At 41.2% G+C, this 26,427-nt stretch overlaps 1 protein-coding gene across 1 annotated transcript in view; it reads right to left on the bottom strand.

Moving 5' to 3' along the window:
- The window catches only part of LOC144773339 (amine oxidase [flavin-containing] A-like), an 898,284-nt gene that overhangs the window by 130,454 nt on the left and 741,403 nt on the right, over positions 1 to 26,427 (bottom strand). The gene's annotated exons all lie outside the window — the stretch shown is intronic.

The following is a 26,427-nucleotide window of genomic DNA, read 5'->3' as shown; positions in this document are numbered from 1 at the left end:
CTTTGAGAAGGGGATCAAATGTAGTCTAATATTCATTTTGAATTACCCCAGAAATGTATTTGATTCTAATAGGAAAGAATACATTTTACCTAATGTTTGTGTTGCTTTTGATCTTAACCGCAAGACTCTTCTAGATGAATGATTATGCAAATGGGAAGAGATTTACCATCAACTGCTGCAATGTGTTAATCTTACTTGTTATCAACAGTGTTCTATAGTGTGAGCTAGACCTCCAGTGAATGACAGAGTACTTTAAAAGAAGTCAAGTTACCAGGTAAGGGTTACGTAGATACATATTGCAAGTCAAGTGACAGAGCAAAACGAAATAATTTATTTGTTATACGTTTTATAAAGTACAAATTCTATCTGATCATAGATGACAGAGTGCTTTACAATAATTTGCAGACTTTTGGACATTGGCACAGAGATATACAATGATTACTGCAAAAGAGATTGCTAAAATAAGATTTTCATTGGCAATGAAAAAAAGACAACACATTCAAAGCCATCTTTGCTAATTTATATCACTGAGGTTGGAATATTATAAATATTATAATTCTATTTTAAATGTATCATAGAAATATAAGGTCCTGCAGTCTAGCGCAATGGGGACTTGGATCCAAGGGGCACTACCAGACAAGATTGTTTTAGTGTTTTAGGATTTTTGAAAGAAGGATTTATAGAAAGACACAGTTTGAACTTTGAAAGTGACATTGACCACCTGAGATAGACGGTTTTGTAGGTTAGATGGAAAAGGTAAGTGAAATACAGGGTTTTAAGTGTAATGCAAAGTATCTCATAGATACCTATTGTTAGATCTGGCTTGTCCATCGGGTTTATCCCCAGACATTTTGGCCTCCTGTATGGACCCTGTTTTTGTTGGTTTTATGACTCTGGGCCCTTTAACACTGGTGATCAGTGCTAACGTGCATATGCTCTCCCTGTAAATTGTGTTTATGGATTGGTGATTCCATGATTGGCATATTTGATTTACTGGTAAGTCCCTAGTACAGTGCAGTGTGTGTGCCCAGGGCCTGTAAATCAAATGCTGCTAATAGACCTGCAGCACTGATTGTGCTACCCAGATGAGCAGCCTGTAAATGTAACTCAGACCTAACACTGCAGTGTCTGTGTGTAGTTGGGTACTGCCATGTTGACCTGGCAAGAGCACCCATTTGCCAGGCCCTAACCATCCCCTTTCTCACATGTGAGTCACCCCTAAGGTAGGCCCAAGCTATCCCTGTGGGCATGGTGCAGTGTTTGTGAAAAGTGGGGCATGCCCTGATATGTGTAGCATGTCCTGATAGTGAAATACAGACAATTTCCCTTGTCACTATTGAAAGGCTATTTGCCTCATAGGTCAGTATGGAAGTTTATTTATAACATCGTATCAATATACCTTCCCATTGGGACAAGATGGAAAGATGGAGTTTAGTATGCCTGAACAAATAATATAAAAATGCATCTTTTAGTAAAGATGATTTTTATATTGTGTGTTTGCAAATATCACTTTTTGAAAGAGGGTATTTTCTTGCTTAGCCATCCTGTGTGCCTCTGCTGGTTTGTGTATTGACTGTCTGGCTTTGGAGTGACAGGGGCCGGGGAGGTGCATTCTCTCAGACAGCCAACAGGGGGGGTTGATGTGAATAAGTCAGGGCTGAGCAGAATAGACCTGGGCTGCATTCAGTGTAGGGAGAGGAGTTCTCACTAGCACTGAATAGGCCCTGTCTGCATTTAGAATAATGGGAGGGGAGATTTCCCTTGCACCTGAATAGGCCCTGTCTGCCTAAGACAATGCTGTCTCCACCCCCTGCCAGGCAGCTACAGCAGAGAGGACAAAACTGGTTTTGGCTGGGCAACGACCTTCTCTGCCACCAGAGAACAAATTAATTTGTGCTTTAAAAAGTTGGGCCCAGACCCCTGAACTTTAGATTGCTGCTGAACTAAGGGATCTGCCAGGAAGAAAAACCAGGAAATCTGGAACCGGAGTACTGCCCCTGTGCTGTGTGCTGTTGGCCTGCAGTAGTTGCTTCTCTCTTGGGAAGGGAAAGGGCTGGACTGTGCTTTCATCATCCGGCTGTTAGAGTTTTCCCCAAGGGCTTGAAGTAGAGCTTGCCTCCTGTTGGAAGTCCCAGGGATAGAAAAGACTTCAAAGATCACTTCTGGGAAATCAAGAGGAACCTTTGCCAAGGAGAAGAGCTGGAGAAACTGAGCAGGAATACTGCTCCTTTGGTGTTTGCTGTCTGGGGTTGGCCTGCAGTGGCTACTTTCTGCCAAGGAAAGGGAAAAAGGATATTGCTGTTTGCTGTGTCCCCTGCTTGAGGAAGATCTCCAAGGGCTTGAAGAAGAGATTGCCTCCTGTTCTGAAGTCTCAGGGACACAAAGACTTCACCCCAGCTCCCATGAACATCCTTGCTGGGAGTTCTGGCCTTCCAAGAGGTGCCGGTAGCTGGTCTGGGTCTCTGGAGGTTGCTATGGCTGTGGGTGCTGGAAAAGCAATGCAATGATGAGAAGCGTGACGCATCCATACCTGTTTCTGATGCATTGCTGAAGAAACCCACACAGCGCCTGCCCACGGCTCGGGAAAGTGCTGCACGCTGCATCTAGTGCACCAGTCTCTGAAGTCTGAGATCACAGCACCGATTCTGACGCAAGCCCTGCTGTGTGGCTGCAAGAACCCATGCATTGTCCCAGATTGGCGCATTGCATCGAGGCGCCAGGTCTGTTGCATTGTTGGGGGATGCAGTAAGAAACTAATGCATGCCTTTCCATGCAGTAAGAAACAGACGCATCACCTCCTCTCCGGTAAGTTACCAACCCATCAACTCCCTTGCACAGTAGTAAGGAACTGACGCATCACCTCTCCCGGAGCAAGGAACCAACACATCAACTTCCCTGATGGTAAGGAACCAACGCATCACCTTCCCTGCGACCCTTTTTGTTTGTGTGCGCTACGCATCTAAGGTACTTTGTGGGAAAAGTGTTGCATCTGCAGTTTGCTTTGAACTGAACTATTTCTACCATTTGAAAGTCATATTTCTATTACTGTACATTGGATTTTTGTCATTTTGGTATTTTTTGGTTTATATAAAGATTACGTATTTCTCTTAACTGGTGTGGTGTCCATTTGTAGTGTTTTCACGTTATTACTGTATGTGTTCACAAATGCTTTACACACTGCCTCTGAGATAAGCCGGTCTGCTTGTGCCAAGCTACCAAGGAGGTGAGATGGGGTTAATTTAGAAGTGTGTCCCCCTCTCCCTGACTAGGAAGAAGGGTCCCTACTTGGACAAAGGTACCTACCTCTGCCAACAAGAGACCCACATTTGTAACACCTATCCAACAATTGTGTATATGTTGTTCTGAGAACTACATTCGACTGGGTGTTTCTAGTTTTAGTTGGAATAATTGCCAATGGAACCTAATTCATTATTCTTTGAGAAAGTAATTCTCTCTTTTTCTAATAAATGCAGTCCTCGGAGTATTAGAGGATGTGTTCAAGTACTTCAGTCCCATGATTTGTAACACAATGCTGTCCTTAGCTGCAGACCTTCATGTTAAGAGTTGTTTCCTAGAGTGTAGATATTAGCCTAATTTTGTCTGAAAACATTATGTTCTTTCGTGTTTGAGCGAGGGTAAAAGTATGTTTGAAAGTTACTGTTTCATTAATAAAATATATTTGAAACTATGTTATTTCCACTCCAAAGGAAGTTGTATAATGTATTAGACCAAAGAGTGTTCATAAATTATGCAAAGGTCATTGGTAGAAGACCGCCACACCATCATGTTTAGCCAATGAAAATGTTTGTGGAAAGAAGAAAGTACAACAAATTAACCAAAGAAAGAAAGCAGCAATGTATAAAGACCTTCGTGGGACGATGCTCTTAGGCTTGTTCTCAAGAGTTCTGGGGACTTGTACAACGTTTGTGATATGCTGCATGCCGTGCTGATTCCTGATACTCTGGCTGGCAAACCTGCTGAACCACTGAACTTTCCTTGAGCCTTTGCACATCATCGGCTGATAGTGCTGCCTCCTCTGTTCCTAACAGCTGTGGGGATAGTTTCCTACTAATGTACGCTGAGCATCAGAATTTTCTGTTCTTAGGTGAAGTATTTTCACTGCTGCTTTGTACTTCTCTTACTCTCACGTCTCTATTCTTAATGAATCTGTTATTGTGATTTGAATCCGTTATGCAGTATTGTGATATTCTGTAACCTTTGCGAACTAAATGATGTTATTCTGTTTGGACTTTGTGATTGACCATTCATTAATCTTAATAACAAAAAGAGATAATTTAAAGAAAGGTGTCTGTCTTTATTCATGAGATAGATAAATATTGCCTGATAATTGGTTTATGATGTTTAGCGTCTTTCCTTCATTCTAGGTCCTCATGGGAAAATAGCATTTCCGTGGTATCAAATACACAGTCCATTTTAACTTTACCAAAGGTCCGTCGGAGGACCTTTGTTATAGTTATCAGAGAAATAATGTCTCATGGGCCCAACAATATGGTTATGTTATCGTAGTTATTATTGTTTATGGTGTGGATGGTAAGTGATGATATTATTTCCCACACGCTTCCGCTACATCAGTTTTGGTAGTTGCATCGGATGGTTAGTTAGATTAAAATTACTGTGTTTTTAAAAAGACGGAGTTAACAGACTGACTTAAACGATTATATATTTGTTGAGTTTGTATCTTTATGTCACGTTAAGGTTTGTAGAATCTCAATGGAATTGACAGGTCAGTCGTTGACCTAAGATCCCAGGATAAGCCTACGGGGTGTCTTAGTGTGACATACACTAAGCTTTATGTGCCTTGTCTGATGGTAATACGGTACTAGGCGGTAGTCTAACTGAAAGTATCGTACAGGGAATCTTGTTGAATGGAGTATTGGAGGTTTACTTGGGTCACTTCAGAGGCACAACTGGAGTAGTCCGGAAGAATTTTCCGCTTGTTAAAGAGGAAATAAAAATCACTCTGGTCAAAACTTTATTGCTGGAGCATAGAGATCTCTTAGAACATGTGCTAAATACATTTGAATTTTCTTTTAGTGGAGCAGACAAGCTGTGTTTATGTAGTTTGATTTGTTTGTTAAAGGATGTTGATGCTAATTTTGTAAAGGGAGGGTCAGTAGAAGGAGTAGAACTGATGTAAAAGGTGCTGCACTGGCATTGGTCAGTGGTGAGAATTCGTCACCAAAGTGCTGCGCTGCTATTGGTTAGTTAGTGTAAGTCGTGCTGACATTGGAAAATGAAAATAACAGTAATTTGAAGTAGAAAAACATAACACGGAAGTTAGGTTTGATAACTTATTTACTAATACAAGCTTTAGATTTGAGAAAAAAACATGAAAATAATAATTATTTAGTAAAGATCTACCTGTAGTAATTAGAGAAGGAACTCCGATAGCTCCAGATGGATCGCCCGCAGCATTTACGGTGATAGAAAGGGGATATCATACTTGTACTTGCTTAGAAAATTTGATGAAATATACAGAGCAAGATGGTAATTAAGAATTTCCAGACAGCTGAACTTTTGATAGTAAGGTTTTAGAAAATTTGAAGAGACAAATAAATGATTTCAGTCCAAATCCAAGACCTATGCAGTACAAAGCTCTTGAAGAGTGGGATTACGAAGCATACAAAAGAGAAAGTGATAGACAGCAAAATAGATATAAGAATACAGTGAGCATATATTCAGAAGCAAAGTGGGATGCTCACAAGAAAGTGTGGAGAAGAGGTACTATTATAGAAACTGGATTATTCCCTGTTATAGAGGCTGAGGAGATTAAAGGAGGAAAGTGTAAAGAGAAAAAGAAAAATTCTGAACGACTAGGACTAGATGCTAATACATATGATATTGTTGAGGATTTCCTGAAGGAATTATTAAATGAATAGACCGCCTCCATATCAAGAGGAACAGATTAGTGCAAATGTGAGTGTTCCAAGTGTTTCACGGAATGCTTCTTTAATTCAAATTGAATAGGTTACCTAATAATGAAAGACAGATCCAAAATGTAAATAAAGAAGAGTCAGTGAGAATGAAATCAACAGTAAACCCAGATGTTTTTTCAGTTCCAGTAACAATCGGACAAATAGTTTAAGTGTATAATGAGGAGCAGAAGTGCTCAAGGGCATGCTTTAACGGTTCCAGTGAGGAGTAATGAACATCTTCATTCCGACTACATAGAATTAAAGGAAGTTTATGGAAATAATATTGTGAATGCAAGTGAAAATTTAAGGGAGATAGGACATTCAATTGACATTTCAGAAAAGACAAATGAAACTCCTAGACGAAATATACAATTAGACCCAAAGAAATTGACGCAGATTGATAGGAGAATAAATAAACAGATGCCCAGCAGTTCAAGACGTGATACAGGTGAAAATGTACAGAGATCAGTGGGTCCATCGCCAGAAGAATTAGATAGGTGGATTAGAGAAATTGCACCTGACTGTAGTGGGCAAAATAAAGATGTATATATAGATGTAAACAAATTGAAAGGAGATTTAGAAGAAATTATTGCAAGTACTATTAGTCCTGAAATATTGAGCAGATATCAGGATGATGAGTTATTATTTTTATGCAAGAATATTACATGAAAAGTAAGGAGCTTACATGAGACTTTTGCAGAAGTTGCTCAATTGTATGGAGTTGATATTGAAAAGTCAAAAGCATTACAAAATACATATAGGTTGGATTTTACAGACAAAGATTTAGAAAATTTGAATGCTTCAGGGAAGTAACTGCAGATTAAAGAGTTGATTAATACACTGAGATGTTAGGGTGTATTAGATAAATGGAAGGGAAGATGGGCTAACAAGAAGGAAGATGAAAATGCAAAAGCAAATGTTTCTTTGCTATTGTATCCTGTGAGAGAAACCGAAAAGGATTCAGTGACAGTTGATGCTGCCTCAGGATATCCAATTAGAGAAGTACTAGGAGGTGGTATAGTTCTTATTCCTTGGTCAAGACATATATTCATTTACAAATGATTTTCCTCGGTTGCGAGAAAAGCCTGTTGAATGGTGTAAGCAAGTAGAAAGATTTGTGAAAGTCTCAAAAGTCTTGTGGGTAGAATTGTATGGTCTTTTTGATATTGTTGTTCCAGCAGATTTGTGAATTGATTGTAAAATTATTGTGGATTGGCCAAATAAAGAATATCCAAGAGATCCAAAAACAGGAGCACCATCGGTAGAGGTTATGAAAAAATATAATCAGGTTATTACATATTTGAAGGGAAAGATTTCTCCAAAGGAAACAGATTGAGTAAAGTTTGATAGAACGACTCAAGAACTGATAGAATCAGTACATGCATTTTATGAGAGGCTTCTTCAAGTATTTAAGCAATTTAGTGGTATAGAAAATATCACAGAAAAAGATATGGGACATTTTGTATACAGGTTCGTGTATGGATTGAGACCTGAAATAAGTGCTATGTTTCAGAAGCATTTAATTTGTTGGCAGAGTAAAACAATTGATGAAATACTTCGATATTCGAAATATTGTGGAGATGACATAGAAATGAGACATAAAAAGTTGAAAGAGAAAATGATGGTAGCACAAATTAAAATGGCAAAGAAAGGGGGTTATCTAAATGCAGATTTGGTTGAGAGTGGTCAGACTACTACTGGGATGAAAGGTGTAGTTACAAATGGCAATACTGTGACACAAATGATCCCGATGGGTCAGGGAAGAGGTAGAGGAAACTTTGGTGATAAAGAAGATTTGAAGAAGAAATTTCCTTGTCACAATTGCGGTAGATTTAGACATTGGAGACCAGAGCGTAAAAGTGTGATAAATAATACAGGCCAGACTGGAAATTATGATCAAATGCAAGTACAAAATCAGGGTTACCAGGATCAGATGAGTCAAACTCAAATGGGTCAAGAGCAAAATCAGAATACATCAATGCGAGTGTACAATAGAGGTCGGGGTTTGCAAATACCACAGGCTCCTATGCCAAATCAGGAGTGGTCAAATGCAAAGGTACAATGCAAACATGGGTTATCAAACAAATGGTCAGATAAATTCAAATGTTCAGGTGGCTTCACAATATTTGACGCAGACAGATGAAAATGACTCAGATACGTCACAATGACAGTGCCTGAAGGGGGTGGAAGAGTGCGTTCTTGACGCATCTCTGGAAGTAGATCAGCCCAGTCCCTATGTGAATGGCGAGGTTGATGGTAATCCTATCACATTCCTTGTGGATAATGGTGCTACCCGTTCCACTGTGAGAACTGTGGAAATCCCAAACGAACCCCTCTCTGGAGAAAGTATCGAAGTTGCGGGAGTATCCAATAAATTGATCAAAGTGCCAATAACTAGACCTATGAAGGTTCAAATTGGTAATTTTCAAGAATTGCACAAGTTTGTTCTTTGTGACACAAGTACGGTTAACCTATTAATTAGGGACTTACTATGCAAGATGAACTATTCAATTTATTGCACCCCAGATGGAATATCATTTCACACAAAAGACAAAGATGTCCTATTTAAAATATCAAGACAGGGAACAGAAGTGAATGAATTGTTTCCGTTACTTACAGCGAATGATTTGCCTGTTGAGTTGAGAGACACAGTGTTATCAGATGTGTGGGATTTTACAGGGAAAGATATCGGATTGATGAAAGGAGTAGCTTCGATTCAAATTACAGTAAAACCTGATGTAGAACTTCCAAGAAAAAAACAGTGCAAAATGGCTCCTGAAACGTTTGCGGGAGTGACAACTGTGATCGACATGTTGATCGAGTAAGGAATTTTGAACAAAATCCTTGGAAGTCCATGCAATGTGCCTATAATGGGAATTCGCAAACCAAATGGGAAATATAGGGTCGTACAAGACCTGAGAAGGGTTAATCAAATTGTTATACCTTGTTGACTGATTGTACCAAATCCAGCAGTGATTTGATGTCAGATTCCATGTGATGTAGAGTGGTTTTCAGTAATAAATCTGTGTCAAGCATTTTTCTCGATACCCTTACTTCCCAATAGCCAATATTTATTTGCATTTCGGTTAAGAAACCGTGTCTTGGCATGGTGCTGAGTCCCTCAAGGGATACAGAGAGTCCTTCCATTTTTAATAAGATATTAAAGAAATGTTTGGAGTAATTTGTGATGCCTAAAGATTCAGTCCTAGTTCAATATATCAATGACCTATTGGTGGCATCGAAAACAAAAGAGAACTTTGTGACAGATACAATTGCTTTACGGAACCATTTGGCAGTAGGTGGGCATAAAGTGTCTCCGGCAAATTAAAGTTTTGTAAAACAAAAGTACTGTATTTGGGCCATATCATTAAAAAGGGAGTTCAAAGAGTTTCTCAGGATCGGATCAATGCTATCATGTGAATGAATCTGCCAAAAACACTGAAAGACGTTTGTATATTTTCGGGAATGGTCGGTTATTGCAGGCAGTGGATTATGACTTTTTCACTGTTTGCCAAGCCACTACAAAAATTGACACACAAAGATGTAACAGATCCAATACACCTTGATGTGGAAGGTATGAAGGTGTTTATGGTGTTGCAAGACAGTTTATGTCGAGCACAAGCACTGGGAATGCCAGACTTTGATAAGGATTTTGAGTTGTTCTGTAATGAACGTGATGGTTGTGCATTGTCAATTCTAACACAGACACACGGAACAGCACGAAGGCCAGCGGCATATTTTTCTGCCACTTTGTATCCAGTCGCTGCATCTCTTCCAGGTTGTTTGAAAGCATTTGCTGCTACTTGTGTGAGTCTTGAGCAGAGTGAGTCAATTGTGATGGAACATGCTTTGAAGGTGTATGTGCCACATTCAGTAGAATTTTTTTTTTTACATGAACTCGCACTCAGTATCTTACGAGCAGTCGGTTAACCAAATATGAGCAAGTGATATTGGGAGCAGGGAATGTTACTGTAGCAAGGTGAACAACCTTAAACCCGGCATCATTACTACCAACTCCAGGATGTGAAGTGGTTCTGGATGAAGCAGATCATGATTGTTTGGATGTGACTGTATTATGCACTAAACCAAGACCTGATATCAAAGATACTCCATTGATTGAGTCAGATGTTGTTTTGTTTATAGATCGATCATGTTTGAGAGATTCAGAAGGATGCTTATGAGCTGCATATGCAATCTGCACAGTGGCGAATGTAATTGAAGCCTTATGGTTGAAGAGAGTGAGTTCTGCACAAGTGGCTGAATTGGTGGCTCTTACTAGAGCTTGTTGCTTAACAAAGCAAAGGAGAGTTACAATCTATACTGACAGCCAATATGGCTTCGGGGTTGTCCATGATTTTGGGAAGTTGTGGTCTTAACGTGGATATTTGACCTCTTCGGGTCCACCAATATGAAATGGAGGATGTGTAAAGGATCTACTGATGGCACAACAATTGCTGGCACAAATGGTGGTGGTGAAATGTTCAGCACATCGTTCTGGTTGTGAATACGTCACACTGGGTAATAGATATGCTAACGAAATTGCATGATTTTGGGCTTTGAATACATATTCGATCAACGTGGATCAACCAAATGAACAAATTGGTCAAACAGAATGCAGTTTAATGTTCTCATATGTTGAAACATGGGGAGAGGTGAGAGAACTTCAAGAAGAAGCAAATTATTCAGAGAAAGATGGTTGGATCAAGTCAGGTTGCACCAGTACAGCAGAAGATGAAGTACGGATTTAGACATATGGTAGACCAGTAATGCCAGGTTGTCTTTTGACACAGATGGCAAGGGTTTTCCATGGACCAACAATCATAGGCAGAGATGCAATGATTAGGTTGTTTCGCCAAACATGGTATAACCCCAAATTTAGGATTATTACAGAAAGTCTCTGTCAGAGGTGTGTGGTATGTCAGCAAAAAAATGCAGAGGGGTAAGACAGTAGTAAGCATTGGATGTATTTGGAAAGGCTGCAGGTCCTTTTACACGCATGCAACTTGATTTTATTGAAATGCCTCCTTGCCAGGGACTAAAATATGTTCTTGTGATTGTTGGTCTGTTTTCTTGCTAGTTTGAAGCTTATACAACAAGGCAAAATGACAGTTTAACAGTTGCTAAACTGATTCTCAGAAAAATAATAACTAGATTTGTTTTCCCAGTCTCTTTGGAATAAGATAGAGGAACACATTTTAATAATGCAATAATTTGGATGATTTGTGCAGCATTACAAATTGAACAAATGTTGAACTGTGCTTTTAGACCTGAGGCTTCAGGATTAGTGGAGCAGGTAAACGGCACAATTAAATCAAGATTGGCAAAGATTTGTGCATTCAACGCACTAAAATACCCTGACGCACTTCCATTGATCCATCATCCAGCTTGAGAAATATTCCAGACAAAACAACAGGACTGTCCCCTCATGAAATTGTGATGGGCAGGGCTATGAGACAGCTGACAGTCCCAGCAAATCAACTAATTTACATGACCGATGATTTGGTACTGGATTATTGCAAAGGATTGGCTGATGTGGTACATTCTGTATCGCACCAGGTTGGAGAAGTTGCAACAACAACGCAGCAAGAACAAGAACATGAGTTGTGTCCTGGAGACTGGGTTGTAGAGAAAAATCATGTAAGAAAGAACTGCCTAGAGCCACGCTGGCACGGGTCTTATCAGATAATACTGGTGACGACTACTGCAGTCAAGTGTGGGTGCTTGCCAAACTGGATTCATGCGAGTCACACACAAAGAGTCCCAAATCCACTTGAAAGAGAAGAACTTGTAGAAGTAGATCAACGGGAACAAAGAGACATTCAAAGGCAAGTTGAAGATGAAGTAGAGTGGGCACAAGTTACTGTGACAAATGAAAATGATGCAGTGCTTGTCAATGCTGGGGATGAAATAATCCTTGCGGATAGCAACAAAGAAAAAAGGAAAAGAGCGAGATTGAAAGAAAGTACAGAAACAGTTTCAGGTGAAAATGAAAATGAAAATGGGAAAAGTACAAAGAATGATGACAAGTGGCCAAAAGGAGTAAACAGAGTAAAATACACTCTTAACAGAAAAGTACCAGAAACAGTGATTGGAATATCAAGCCAATCAGAACAGAGTGAAGTAGAAGAAGAAGATCAAGTACATAGAGCAAAGAGAACAAAAGTACCACATAGAAAATATATAGCACCTGAATGGACATACTTGGTGACTCCTTCAAATGAATGGGAGAAAGAGTTTCTAGATTTCTGTTAAAAAAGCAGTTGTTCGTACAAGCCACCCTAAATGAATTGGGGTTTTTTCTTTCTAAAAATGGTGCAGAAAAAGAGACAGGTGATTTATGAAAATAAATGAGGAAAAGCTCAGAAGGAATTACATTTAAAAAATGCTTTGGGGGGCTAAGGGCTCAAGAAGTGTGGGGTGCACAGACTAAAGCTAATCTAGGGAATTTAATAATTTTTGAATAATTTTTTTGTTAGAAAAGTATGAATAATTTTTTAGAATAGTTTTTGAAAAAAATTATTTTTCATTAGAACTAAGATTTTTGATTGTTCCAAATGTATTAGAATACAATGGATAGAACTAGAAATGAGACTGGCAAACAGAAACATAGATCAGCTAAGCAAAGGTGTTTGTGTCCTAGTCTACTGAAGATTTCTCATTAAATGTACTTACCAAACTCCTTTATGAATATGTTGATGTTATGGATGCAAGAGATTGTAATGTGTGCATGCAGTTACCCTCGTATGTGTCTGAAGGGATGACATACCATCACCTGCCCCTAACTTATGGTATTTTGTGTAGTGTATTAACCAGTTTGTTTTATGGAAAGGAGTAATTTCAATACTTCTACTCAAATTATGATTTAATATTTTCAGAAATCCCTATTAGAAAGAATATGAATATAGTATATAGTGCCAGATATGCAGAATATATGGGGATGTTTTCCATTCTACTAAAACAATAGATACAGTATATGCACACTGTAACAAACTTACTTGTAAATTGCACAGTGTAAAAATAGAATGTATTAATACAGGGAAGGCTAGACGTAGAGAGTTTAAGCAGAGGGCTGCAGAACAGAAGAGGAGAGAACCACCATTGGCGCATGAGGAAGGTAATGATAAAAAAGGTGAGACTTGTGTTGCAATGACCTTAGATTGGCCTCATAGAGGAAAGCTTTGCTTGCTTAGGCAGAAAACTGAATATAATAATCATTTTGTTGGTTGCAGTGAATGCGAGCATGTATTTCTAATTACAAAGGGTTGGGGATTAGGAGGAGGAACTGAACCTGTTTTCCCTGGTTTCTATCTTGTGTGTGGGAAAAATGCATACTATAGGTTGCCACCACATTGGTATTGGTGTTGTTATATGGGTATTGTTTTCCCTAAAATGTATCATGTGAATTATAAAACTGGAACCAGTGAAAAGAGTCTAATAAACATTAGAAGGGGTTTGAGTGTTGCAGAAATTGTGGGTGATATTTTTGGAGCATTGATACTTTCAGTAGGGGTGATTCTTAATTCTCAAAAGATTCAAAAATTGTCCACTGTGGTTGATCGTTTATCAACGGATACTGCTGGTGGGTTTCTAATGGTTGATACAGAAATGGTTGCTATTAGGACCATGGTTTTACAGAATAGACTTGCCCTATATGTGATATTGGCAAAAGAGGGCGTAGTCTGTAGTATTTTGAAACTTCAACAATGTTGCATGTATATTCCTGATGAAAGTAAAGATCTGGAAGAATATATCAGCAACATTTCTCATTTGCATGAAGATTTAGTAAAACTGAAGCTTGACGGTGCTTGGGAGAAAATCTGTAAGGGTTTCGCTTCTATAGGTAATTGGTTTACTACATTTGCTACCAGCTTATTAGGGAGGATACTAACTCCAATAGTGGCTGTGGCTGGTGGCATATTAATGATGTTACTGCTTTATAAATATTGTAAAAATAAAACTAAATAGAATAGGATGAAATCGAGAAAAAGAAAGCGAGAAGAAATAGAAATGGAAAACCAAAAGGGTGCTTATTACAATGTCATGCGAGATTTAGAGGGTGTTAGGTTAAAACAAATGAGAATGAATGAAACTGCATCCTAGAAATTGTTATCCGATAGTAATCTGATATGGGTGGTTGGGATGGTTTCTGAAACCCTCAGATGGGGGATTGATGGAGCATTTTTTTTGTTATAAAATCTGCTAAATGAAATCTACCTGTAGGTGTGAATAAAATACAAATGTTTGAAAAACGATAACTACTAAAGTTAATAAATTAGTGCACAATGTGAGAAATGTGCAAAGGAACGACAATATGCTCTATTTTAGTGAGACAAATAAAAACATAGTGAGGACTAAATGAAATTAATATAATGTATTTCTAATGTGTATTATTTTGTCTTTCTTAATGCAGACATTAAAACAACAAGGGAAAATGCATTATTCTTTGAGAAAGTATAGTGTAAGATTTCTTTGGAATTAATTCTCTCTTTCTCTAATAAATATAGGCCTAAGAATATCCGAGGATGTGTTCACATACTCCTGTCCCGTGATTTGTAACACAATGCTGTCCTTAGCTGCAGACCTTCATGTTACAAGTTGTTTCCTAGAGTGTGGATATTAGCCTAATTTTGTCTGAAAATATTAAATTGTTTCCTGGTTGTGCGAGGGTAAAAGGATGTTTTAAAGTTACTGTTTCATTAATAAAATACATTTGTAAATAGGTTATTTCCGGAAGTTGTATAATGTATGAGACAAAACAGTATTCAGAAATTATGGATAGTTCATTGTTAGAAGACCGCCACATCATCATGTTTAGCCAATGAACATGTTTACGGAAAGAAGAAAGTGCAAAAAATTAACCAAGGAAAGGAAGTAGCAGTGTGTAAAGACCTTCGTGGGAAGATGCTCTTCGGCATGTTCTCAAGATTTCTAGGGACTTGTCCTGCGTTCGTGATATGCTGCATGCCGTGCTGATTCCAGATACTCCGGCTGGCAAACCCTGCTGAACCATTGAACTTTCCTTGAGACTTTCCACATCATCGACTGATGGTGCTGCCTCCTCTATTCCTAACAGCCGTGGGGATAGTTTCCTACTAAGGTTCGCTGAGCATTCAAATTTTACGTTCTTAGGTGAAGTATTTTCACTGCTGCTCTTTCTCTCACTTCTCTATTCTTGATAAATCTATTATTGTGATTTAAATCTGTTATGCGGTATTGCAATATTCTGTAACATTTGCGGACTAAATGATGTTGTTCTATTTGGACTTTTGTGATTGACCATTCATTAATCTGAATACCAAAAAGAGAGCATTAAAACAAAGATGTCTGTCTTCATTCATGCGATAGATAAATATTGCCTTATAATTGGTTTATGGTGTTTAGCGAATTTCCTTCATTCTAGGTCCTCATGGGGAAATAGCATTTCCGTGGTATCAAATACACAGTCCCTTTTAACTCTACCAAAGATCTGTCGGAGGTTCTTTGTTATAGTTATCAGAGAAATAATGTGTCATGGGCCCGAGATTATAGTTATGTTATCGTAGTTATTATTGTGTATGGTGTGGATGGTAAGTGATGATATTAATTCCACCAGCTTCCACTATATCACCCCCATTTATAACACCTATCCAACAATTGTGTATATGTTGTTCTGAGAACTACATTGGCCTGGGTGTTTCTAGTTTTAGTTGGAATAAGTGCCAATAGAACCTAGAACCTAGTAACACTGCAAGGATTCTACATTGTGCACTGGTCAAGATAGAGCAGCCATTTGAATATTAACTAGCAGATTAAATAGCAAGAAAAGAAAAGTTATAGTTCTCGTAGCCTGGGAAAACCATTCCACTTTTTGAGCATAGCAGATGTAATTTCCTTAGAAACGGCTACTGTGGTTTTCCATCCCACTGTGCCTTTTTAACCAGGCTGCTCATTAGTTTCAACATGCATTAAATAATATAGAAAGGCAAAACACATAGCAAATAGTTAATCCTATGAACAATGTTCATCTTGATTACATGCCCCACAGTGTGACCTGTAGCAGAGACCATCTTTCAAAATTGGAATTAATTTTTTGCGATGGAGCTCCTTGAAGGCTCAAGGCTTGCGGTGATACCCACATTCCATAATACTTCCCTTTTTCCTGCACCATCTGAAATTCCATTTGCTGAACAGGTGTAAGTGAATTATCACATTATAGGTAACACTTAACATATATACCAGTTAGTTTTGCAGCTCAACATTTGGGAAAACAATACAATTGTCTTTATCAATATTACAATGGAAACAGATTTCTCTGTCCGCATGGCCTTCTTTACCTTCCTCATATGTGAAAAGCTTCACATGGGCATGATAAAGAAATTGTCTAATTACCACAGGTCCACTGTTATTCTTACAGACAAATATAGCTTCTTATGTCTAATGGATGCTCTTCTCTCTCTCTCTCCCTCGTCAGGAGAGAAGTTCCAACAGGTAATCAGACTCATCATGACATGACTTGTCCTTGTAGGTCAATAAGACCTATCTTCCTTAGCTCTTGGAGGATCCTCCAGTCCACAACATTAAAGATAAGGTTGGAGACAATTTTCTCCATGGTCTTCTTTCAGACAGATAGAAATTCATCCAGTGAACCACAGGAAGACCGATGCTCTTCTTCTGTTCCAGTCAGATCTCTAGTTCATATGTTATTTACCTCAGATTTAAGATGGTAAACTCAGCTGTGATTGGCCACCATACCTAGGTGAATCGAACAAAGGGCCTTACTTAGAGTTTAGTGGGTGGAATACTCTGTCAAAATGTGACCATATTACTATTGTGTTTGGCTATATTTCTCTTGTAATATGGCGGATGAGACATGTGCCAAGTTGTGATGGAGTATGCCATTCGTCCAACTCTAAATAAGATTCAAATTCCCTGCAGGTTCTTTACCTATATTTTACCACATCATAGTTTCTTTCCCGTCTTTATTATTCAAAAAACATTGTTAATGGTATTTAATTGTTTTAACCTAAAGTATCTTTCCATGTGATATGACACAGATTAGAAAGAAAACATTCAAAAAATATTATGGCACTGCCACCTAACACATGTCAGATATGCCTTAAATATTTGTTATAGACCAACAACATTCAATACTTACACAACCTACTACAGAATGTATTATAGAGAACTCTGTAAAGATAACACAGGGCAGAAATGCCACAGAGTTGGATGTCAACATACTGACATTAGCACCTACTATTGAATAACACATATAAATGTCCAACTGGATTTCTGTTGTACAACACCTCACACATGGCTGTAGAGATATATGATGTAGATGGATATAAAGTGTACCAGAAAAGTATTCACCCAAGCCCTAGTTACACACCATAATACAACATAACATGCTTAAAAACACTTATAACATCACCAATCACAATCCAGTGAAGCCAGCAGGTGGCTTTTAGTGCTTCACAACATCACCCAATACTTCAGTTGCATCTCACACATGCTTGCGAAACAATGCAGAAATCTAGGAACCCTGTTACCACAAAAGCACCTTCACTAGACCTCTGGCTACAAAATAAATGTAAAGCACATCTTATTATCTACAACAACAAAAACTCAAATATCCTCAAAATGCATGTTACTGACTACAACTCACAAACGATCCAAGTCTCTTTTTTATGGTGCAATCCTGCAAACCAATTTACAATGGAACCAAACTCAACTGCAGCTTTGAGGCCATCCAATGGAAACATATGTGCCATTTACATATGAATAGAATACAAAGAAAGAAAGGATAACTAGTTATTTTGTACAATTGCCAGAGTTCACTTGATTACTAGGCCTGTCTTTCTCAGCTTGGACAGAAACGTCTGTAAAATGTCAGCTGCTAATATCACCAATGACTTGGAGTTTGCACCTTTCAAACTCAAAAGAGGCATACACAATGGTTGTCTCCTGCCACCACTTCTTGTCATTATTATTATGGTACGTTTGACAATGTTTATCTTCTCTGCATATCAATTCTGCCCAGGAAGCACATTCTGAAGACAAGTAGTTGCTTTGGAGGTACAGGTACAAAGCCAACAGCGAGGGTAAGCAGGCCAAAATAGAAGTGGCTAAAGAAAGGATAGAGCTTAGAGGATAAACAGGGAGCACAGTTATAAGAGGAGATGGGGAAGTGTTAAGAAGAAGGCCGGATATGGGAGAAGTAGGGGAAAGGTGTAGGCAAAGTACATGGGTGGATGAAGATGGTTAGGAAGAAGGTGGCATGAGAGCGGTTCTATTACTGTGCATATGGGAATCCTTCAGCCAACAGGATAAAGACTTGTGTTAAGTCTCATCCCATTCTCCCTGAATCTGCATTGAAGACAACAATGCTGTCATTGCAGCATCATCAGTAGCACAGTGTTTCTTCAGTGCCAATATAGAGAATAGAAATTCTTCAAATAATACAAACTGAACCTGAGCTGGAGGGGCACAAGAATATCCCCCTTTGAGTTGTTGCAAAGGACTTCCGCCCTCTTCCAGGTATGGGAAAAAATGTGTGACCATATGAGTGATGACCTCAATCTGCAGTGGTGTGAAGGACTTATAGGAAGTTATTACGACAAAAATAGAACCAAATTTCTCACTAGCCGTTCCCTTCCACACTGTGAATTCTGTCCGATTAAAGTGCGTAAGAGTAACAGGTTGTGAGAAAGAGCACCATTCCGAGTTTCATTCTTTATAACACTCTGGTTACTTACTTGAATTGTTTAGCAAGTATCTCCTATTCTGAATATTTACAACAAGGGGTGGTGAGGGACAGAGTCTCTGAATTAAGCAGAATACTCTCACCCAGTCAAAAGATCAGGGCTAGATCCAACACCGTTTTTTAGCTCATTGCACCATCCCAGTTTCAGAACCTGGCTGTATGCAAATTAGTCTGTTCCTGTCCCAGTGCATGATGGGAACAGGGCAAACCAAACTACAAAAGCCAATTCTTACACTGGGAAGGAAACAAGCTTCCGGGGACCGGTTTCTGGCATTATAGCCGTCTTCGGCCCGGCTTGCTTGAATCCTGATGGTGCAATGAGCAAGGGACTCATGTCTGAGTATACCCTTCCACGCTTAGGGTGGTCAAAAATATTTACAACAAGGGGTGGTGAGGGACAGAGTCTCTGAATTAAGCAGAATACTCTCACCCAGTCAAAAGATCAGGGCTAGATCCAACACCGTTTTTTAGCTCATTGCACCATCCCAGTTTCAGAACCTGGCTGTATGCAAATTAGTCTGTTCCTGTCCCAGTGCATGATGGGAACAGGGCAAACCAAACTACAAAAGTCAATTCTTACACTGGGAAGGAAACAAGCTTCCGGGGACCGGTTTCTGGCATTACAGCAGTCTTCGGCCCAGCTTGCTTGAATCCTGATGTTGCAATGAGCAAGGGACTCATGTCTGAGTATACCCTTCCACGCTTAGGGTGGACAAAAATATTTACAACAAGGGGTGGTGAGGGACAGAGTCTCTGAATTAAGCAGAATACTCTCACCCAGTCAAAAGATCAGGGCTAGATCCAACACCGTTTTTTAGCTCATTGCACCATCCCAGTTTCAGAACCTGGCTGTATGCAAATTAGTCTGTTCCTGTCCCAGTGCATGATGGGAACAGGGCAAACCAAACTACAAAAGCCAATTCTTACACTGGGAAGGAAACAAGCTTCCGGGGACCGGTTTCTGGCATTACAGCCGTCTTCGGCCCGGCTTGCTTGAATCCTGATGGTGCAATGAGCAAGGGACTCATGTCTGAGTATACCCTTCCACGCTTAGGGTGGACAAAAATATTTACAACAAGGGGTGGTGAGGGACAGAGTCTCTGAATTAAGCAGAATACTCTCACCCAGTCAAAAGATCAGGGCTAGATCCAACACCGTTTTTTAGCTCATTGCACCATCCCAGTTTCAGAACCTGGCTGTATGCAAATTAGTCTGTTCCTGTCCCAGTGCATGATGGGAACAGGGCAAACCAAACTACAAAAGCCAATTCTTACACTGGGAAGAAAACAAGCTTCCGGGGACCGGTTTCTGGCATTACAGCCGTCTTCGGCCCGGCTTGCTTGAATCCTGATGGTGCAATGAGCAAGGGACTCATGTCTGAGTATACCCTTCCACGCTTAGGGTGGACAAAAATATTTACAACAAGGGGTGGTGAGGGGCAGAGTCTCTGAATTAAGCAGAATACTCTCACCCAGTCAAAAGATCAGGGCTAGATCCAACACCGTTTTTTAACACATTGCACCATCCCAGTTTCAGAACCTGGCTGTATGCAAATTAGTCTGTTCCTGTTCCTGTCCCAGTGCATGGTGGGAACAGGGCAAACCAAACTACAAAAGCCAATTCTTACACTGGGAAGGAAACAAGCTTCCGGGGACCAGTTTCTGGCATTACAGCCGTCTTCGGCCCAGCTTGCTTGAATCCTGATGGTGCAATGAGCAAGGGACTCATGTCTGAGTATACCCTTCCACGCTTAGGGTGGACAAAAATATTTACAACAAGGGGTGGTGAGGGACAGAGTCTCAGAATTAAGCAGAATACTCTCACCCAGTCAAAAGATCAGGGCTAGATCCAACACCGTTTTTTAGCTCATTGCACCATCCCAGTTTCAGAACCTGGCAGTATGCAAATTAGTCTGTTCCTGTCCCAGTGCATGATGGGAACAGGGCAAACCAAACTACAAAAGCCAATTCTTACACTGGGAAGGAAACAAGCTTCCGGGGACCGGTTTCTGGCATTACAGCCGTCTTCGGCCCGGCTTGCTTGAATCCTGATGGTGCAATGAGCAAGGGACTCATGTCTGAGTATACCCTTCCACGCTTAGGGTGGACAAAAATATTTACAACAAGGGGTGGTGAGGGACAGAGTCTCTGAATTAAGCAGAATACTCTCACCCAGTCAAAAGATCAGGGCTAGATCCAACACCGTTTTTTAGCTCATTGCACCATCCCAGTTTCAGAACCAGGCTGTATGCAAATTAGTCTGTTCCTGTCCCAGTGCATGATGGGAACAGGGCAAACCAAACTACAAAAGCCAATTCTTACACTGGGAAGGAAACAAGCTTCCGGGGACCGGTTTCTGGCATTACAGACGTCTTCGGCCCGGCTTGCTTGAATCCTGATGGTGCAATGAGCAAGGGACTCATGTCTGAGTATACCCTTCCACGCTTAGGGTGGACAAAAATATTTACAACAAGGGGTGGTGAGGGACAGAGTCTCTGAATTAAGCAGAATACTCTCACCCAGTCAAAAGATCAGGGCTAGATCCAACACCGTTTTTTAGCTCATTGCACTATCCCAGTTTCAGAACCTGGCTGTATGCAAATTAGTCTGTTCCTGTCCCAGTGCATGATGGGAACAGGGCAAACCAAACTACAAAAGCCAATTCTTACACTGGGAAGGAAACAAGCTTCCGGGGACCAGTTTCTGGCATTACAGCCGTCTTCGGCCCGGCTTGCTTGAATCCTGATGGTGCAATGAGCAAGGGGCTCATGTCTGAGTATACCCTTCCACGCTTAGGGTGGACAAAAATATTTACAACAAGGGGTGGTGAGGGACAGAGTCTCTGAATTAAGCAGAATACTCTCACCCAGTCAAAAGATCAGGGCTAGATCCAACACCGTTTTTTAGCTCATTGCACCATCCCAGTTTCAGAACCTGGCTGTATGCAAATTAGTCTGTTCCTGTCCCAGTGCATGATGGGAACAGGGCAAACCAAACTACAAAAGCCAATTCTTACACTGGGAAGGAAACAAGCTTCCGGGGACCGGTTTCTGGCATTACAGCCGTCTTCGGCCCGGCTTGCTTGAATCCTGATGGTGCAATGAGCAAGGGACTCATGTCTGAGTATACCCTTCCACGCTTAGGGTGGACAAAAATACGGCTGAAATGCCAGAAACCGGTCCCCGGAAGCTTGTTTCCTTCCCAGTGTAAGAATTGGCTTTTGTAGTCTGGTCTGCCCTGTTCCCATGATGCACTGGGCCAGGGACAGACTAATTTGCATACAGCCAGGTTCTGAAACTGGGATGGTGCAATGAGCTAAAAAACGGTGTTGGATTTAGCCCTGATCTCTTGACTGGGTGAGAGTATTCTGCTTAATTCAGAGACTCTGTCCATCACCACCCCTTGTTGTAAATATTTTTGTCCACCCTAAGCGTGGAAGGGTATACTCAGATGTGAGTCCCTTGCTCATTGCACCATCAGGATTCAAGCAAGCCGGGCCGAAGACGGCTGAAATGCCAGAAACCGGTCCCCGGAAGCTTGTTTCCTTCCCAGTGTAAGAATTGGCTTTTGTAGTCTGGTCTGCCCTGTTCCCATGATGCACTGGGCCAGGGACAGACTAATTTGCATACAGCCAGGTTCTGAAACTGGGATGGTGCAATGAGCTTAAAAACGGTGTTGGATTTAGCCCTGATCTCTTGACTGGGAGAGAGTATTCTGCTTAATTCAGAGACTCTGTCCATCACCACCCCTTGTTGTAAATATTTTTGTCCACCCTAAGCGTGGAAGGGTATACTCAGATGTGAGTCCCTTGCTCATTGCACCATCAGGATTCAAGCAAGCCGGGCCGAAGACGGCTGAAATGCCAGAAACCGGTCCCCGGAAGCTTGTTTCCTTCCCAGTGTAAGAATTGGCTTTTGTAGTCTGGTCTGCCCTGTTCCCATGATGCACTGGGCCAGGGACAGACTAATTTGCATACAGCCAGGTTCTGAAACTGGGATGGTGCAATGAGCTAAAAAACGGTGTTGGATTTAGCCCTGATCTCTTGACTGGGTGAGAGTATTCTGCTTAATTCAGAGACTCTGTCCATCACCACCCCTTGTTGTAAATATTTTTGTCCACCCTAAGCGTGGAAGGGTATACTCAGATGTGAGTCCCTTGCTCATTGCACCATCAGGATTCAAGCAAGCCGGGCCGAAGACGGCTGAAATGCCAGAAACCAGTCCCCGGAAGCTTGTTTCCTTCCCAGTGTAAGAATTGGCTTTTGTAGTCTGGTCTGCCCTGTTCCCATGATGCACTGGGCCAGGGACAGACTAATTTGCATACAGCTAGGTTCTGAAACTGGGATGGTGCAATGAGCTAAAAAACGGTGTTGGATTTAGCCCTGATCTCTTGACTGGGTGAGAGTATTCTGCTTAATTCAGAGACTCTGTCCTTCACCACCCCTTGTTGTAAATATTTTTGTCCACCCTAAGCGTGGAAGGGTATACTCAGATGTGAGTCCCTTGCTCATTGCACCATCAGGATTCAAGCAAGCCGGGCCGAAGACGGCTGAAATGCCAGAAACCGGTCCCCGGAAGCTTGTTTCCTTCCCAGTGTAAGAATTGGCTTTTGTAGTCTGGTCTGCCCTGTTCCCATGATGCACTGGGCCAGGGACAGACTAATTTGCATACAGCCAGGTTCTGAAACTGGGATGGTGCAATGAGCTTAAAAACGGTGTTGGATTTAGCCCTGATCTCTTGACTGGGTGAGAGTATTCTGCTTAATTCAGAGACTCTGTCCATCACCACCCCTTGTTGTAAATCTCCTATTCTGAATGTCACAGGATCAAAGTAAAGGTGGAGAAGTACTGATCCGTGGGGACTATAGCATAGATAGGATAGCGGCAATAGAAGCATTCAAAATATGTCTACTACTCCCAAATTTAGACCCACTTAATACTGCATCCATTAAACTCATATGTTCTGTGGCATTACATTTCACTTACAAGCATGTTCACGTTATCTGTATAGTCTCTCTAAAATCTTTTAAACATGATGCTGCACGAGACATGTGTAGGTGTGTGCTTGGTTCATATTCATTTACAGAACACGTTATACTTACCTCTTTCAGCATGTCAGTGCTTGTGTTTCACTTTTTAAGATGGGTCTGCTGTTCTTTTTTTTGTCATCAGCATCTAGTAGTGCTCTGCATTAGTCTCATCAGTCATTCTTTAAAGGGAAGATGGCTTTCTCCAATTCTAAGGGGATTGTATGTGTAATTCTTGTTTTGGAGAGCAAACACTTAACATCCCATTTTCTATTGGTTGAAACTCACACTGGGTAAATCTTGTTGGATACTAAAAAAACCATCATGTACTATAGTTAATGCCAACTGGTGTATTCCCTTTCAAAAACGTAAACCAAAGATATGGTTATGTGAAGTAATTACCACCCCATCCCTCAAAGTTCATTTTAGAGCAAAGAGATTCCTTACTCGCAACACGTGTTGTCAGTGAAAAGTCAGTTTGAGTGTGAAGAACTGGAATTTGTACTACTCTCCTAGTACTACATGGCACTCTTCTCAGATTTAATGATGGGGATTCCTGAAAGAGCCTCTACCATTGATCACTTGCATATTACTTACATGGCCGGACCCTGATAAGAGTTAAGAGGGAGGGCCCAATATGAAAGTTTGGAGTGTGCTCTCCTTATCTAATCACACTTGAGTAAATATGGCCTACACCTACTCTGCATTTGTCTCTCTCTTAGAACCACTGAGCCCCCACATCATTGAATTTGTACATGGATCCATGAAAGATTCTGGTGAATAGAGCAGATACCATTTGGCATTGATATAAGCATGCCAAATAGTTGTGTTATCAGGTGCCGCAGCGTTAGGTGTTTGATGAAAGACTGTCCCGCTGTTGCTCTTTGTTTGTTGGGGCCAAAAGAACTCACCGGACATTGAAGAGGGGAGCGGAGTGCAGGCGCAAGACAACATGCATCTCTCCCACCAGGACTCCATCTCCCAGGAGCCTCGCCGTTCCACACACCTGCAGAGGGGCTGGAGCACCGCCCCTCTTGCTGACTGTATTTATTGCGCGACCATAACCGCGGCGCGGGAGCGCGCGGGAGAAGCCCGGGAGAGGCCCGGGACAAGGGCGGGACCGTCTGTGGCCGTCAGGGGCCAAAGAGGGCCGGGCTGGGCCACCCCCCTAAGTTCTTCCCCAAAGATTTTTCTTATTGCTGGGCTAATTGTAGCGTGGTATATTGTTTTAATGTTATTCTATATTATCCAGTCATAGTGACTTTTACCAATTGTTGTTTTATTGGTTATTTTTCCGAGGGCCACTTTATTGTTCCATATTTGGTTTAATAGTGTATGGGTAAAGCTGATAAGACGTCTGCCCCGCGCCCCATGACTAGGCAATTAGCTGCCTCGACCCAACCACTTCCTAGCTTTACCGCTATCGATAAGATGCTCCTGAAAACAATAGGGGTGGTAGCTAATGCAATAGAAAACACTGAAAGGCCTCTCTATCACCCCAGCCATGCTCTCCTCTACTCTTTTGGAGGATTGCTCTGTAGCCACAGCTTTTCCTGTTGATTTTATGTCTTCCCTCATGCCCTCTTTTGCAGACTTACCCTGTGCCCAGATTGAGTCTGATTTGAATATTGTGATGGAGACTGCCGAACTTCCACCTCCCCCTCCCCTTATACCCCCTAAGGAGAATACAAGACGTCCCAGATCCAAGAAATCTAAAAAGGCTGGTAATCCTACTAAGAGACCAGCATCTACTTCTGTTTGTGGTGACTGTGATCAAGGCTCTCGCGTTTCCATTCTTGGTCCTCCTCTCTGGGCTAGTCACCTTCTGACCGATCTCCAGGTGCACATGGAACAGGTCATTAATTCCAATTTAAAGTCTTTAAGCTCCAAGATCGATAGATCAGTCTCATTGTTAAATAGTAAAGGCTTGGGGAAAGCTCAGCCAGCCACTACAGTGGGGAATACTACCTTGGCAGGTGCTTCAGGATCTACCCAGGCAGCTATACAAGGCCAACCCACGGGTGCTAGTCTCTGTCCCAACTCCCCTATTCCTGCTCCGGTCCCTCCCAATAAGTTGATTCCCTTGCCAGCCACAAATGTCCCAGGTCCTATCGTTTGCCCTACTAAATCCCCAGCTGTGTCTGGACCTAAAACCCGGGAACCATTGCGGCACACAAAGGTAGTCGGGTCCTCACAGGGTCCACCACGGAATAACAACATGCTGGGTTCTTCTCCTAAATCCCCTCCCCAACCCCAGCTTCCCCCGGAAGCCCATCCATACGTGGTGGTGCTTACAGGTGTTCCCCCCTTCCCAGCGAAACAGGGGAATCCTTTCCGGAACTGAAGAACACAGTTATTTTCTGGTTAAGTAGGCACAGACCCTTAATGAGTGCTGGGCAGGGGGAAATTCTGTTTGCTCGAAGAGTTAGCTGGCTAGGAACGCGACCAAAGGATATTAGCGGGGATTGTGTAATAGTACATTTTCGGGATCCAAGGGTTGTGGGACACATCCTACGCAAAGGAGGGTTTTTCTATGGGAACACGATCAACACTGCCACTTAAGGTATTTTTATTCTCAACCCTCTGTTATGGGTGGGCCTGAATCTCTTTACCCCTTTTCTGTAGACCTTGATTTTGAAACAAATGTCCCAGTGGGTAATAGATTCTCCGCATTAAGCTAACCAGATTGACCATCGCCAACTCTATGTCCAACAGGAGTGGCCAAGAC

The sequence above is a fragment of the Lissotriton helveticus genome, chromosome 8 (assembly GCF_964261635.1).
Source record: "Lissotriton helveticus chromosome 8, aLisHel1.1, whole genome shotgun sequence".
In the NCBI taxonomy this organism is placed as follows: domain Eukaryota; kingdom Metazoa; phylum Chordata; class Amphibia; order Caudata; family Salamandridae; genus Lissotriton; species Lissotriton helveticus.
This window is presented reverse-complemented; position numbering and strand designations above follow the sequence as displayed.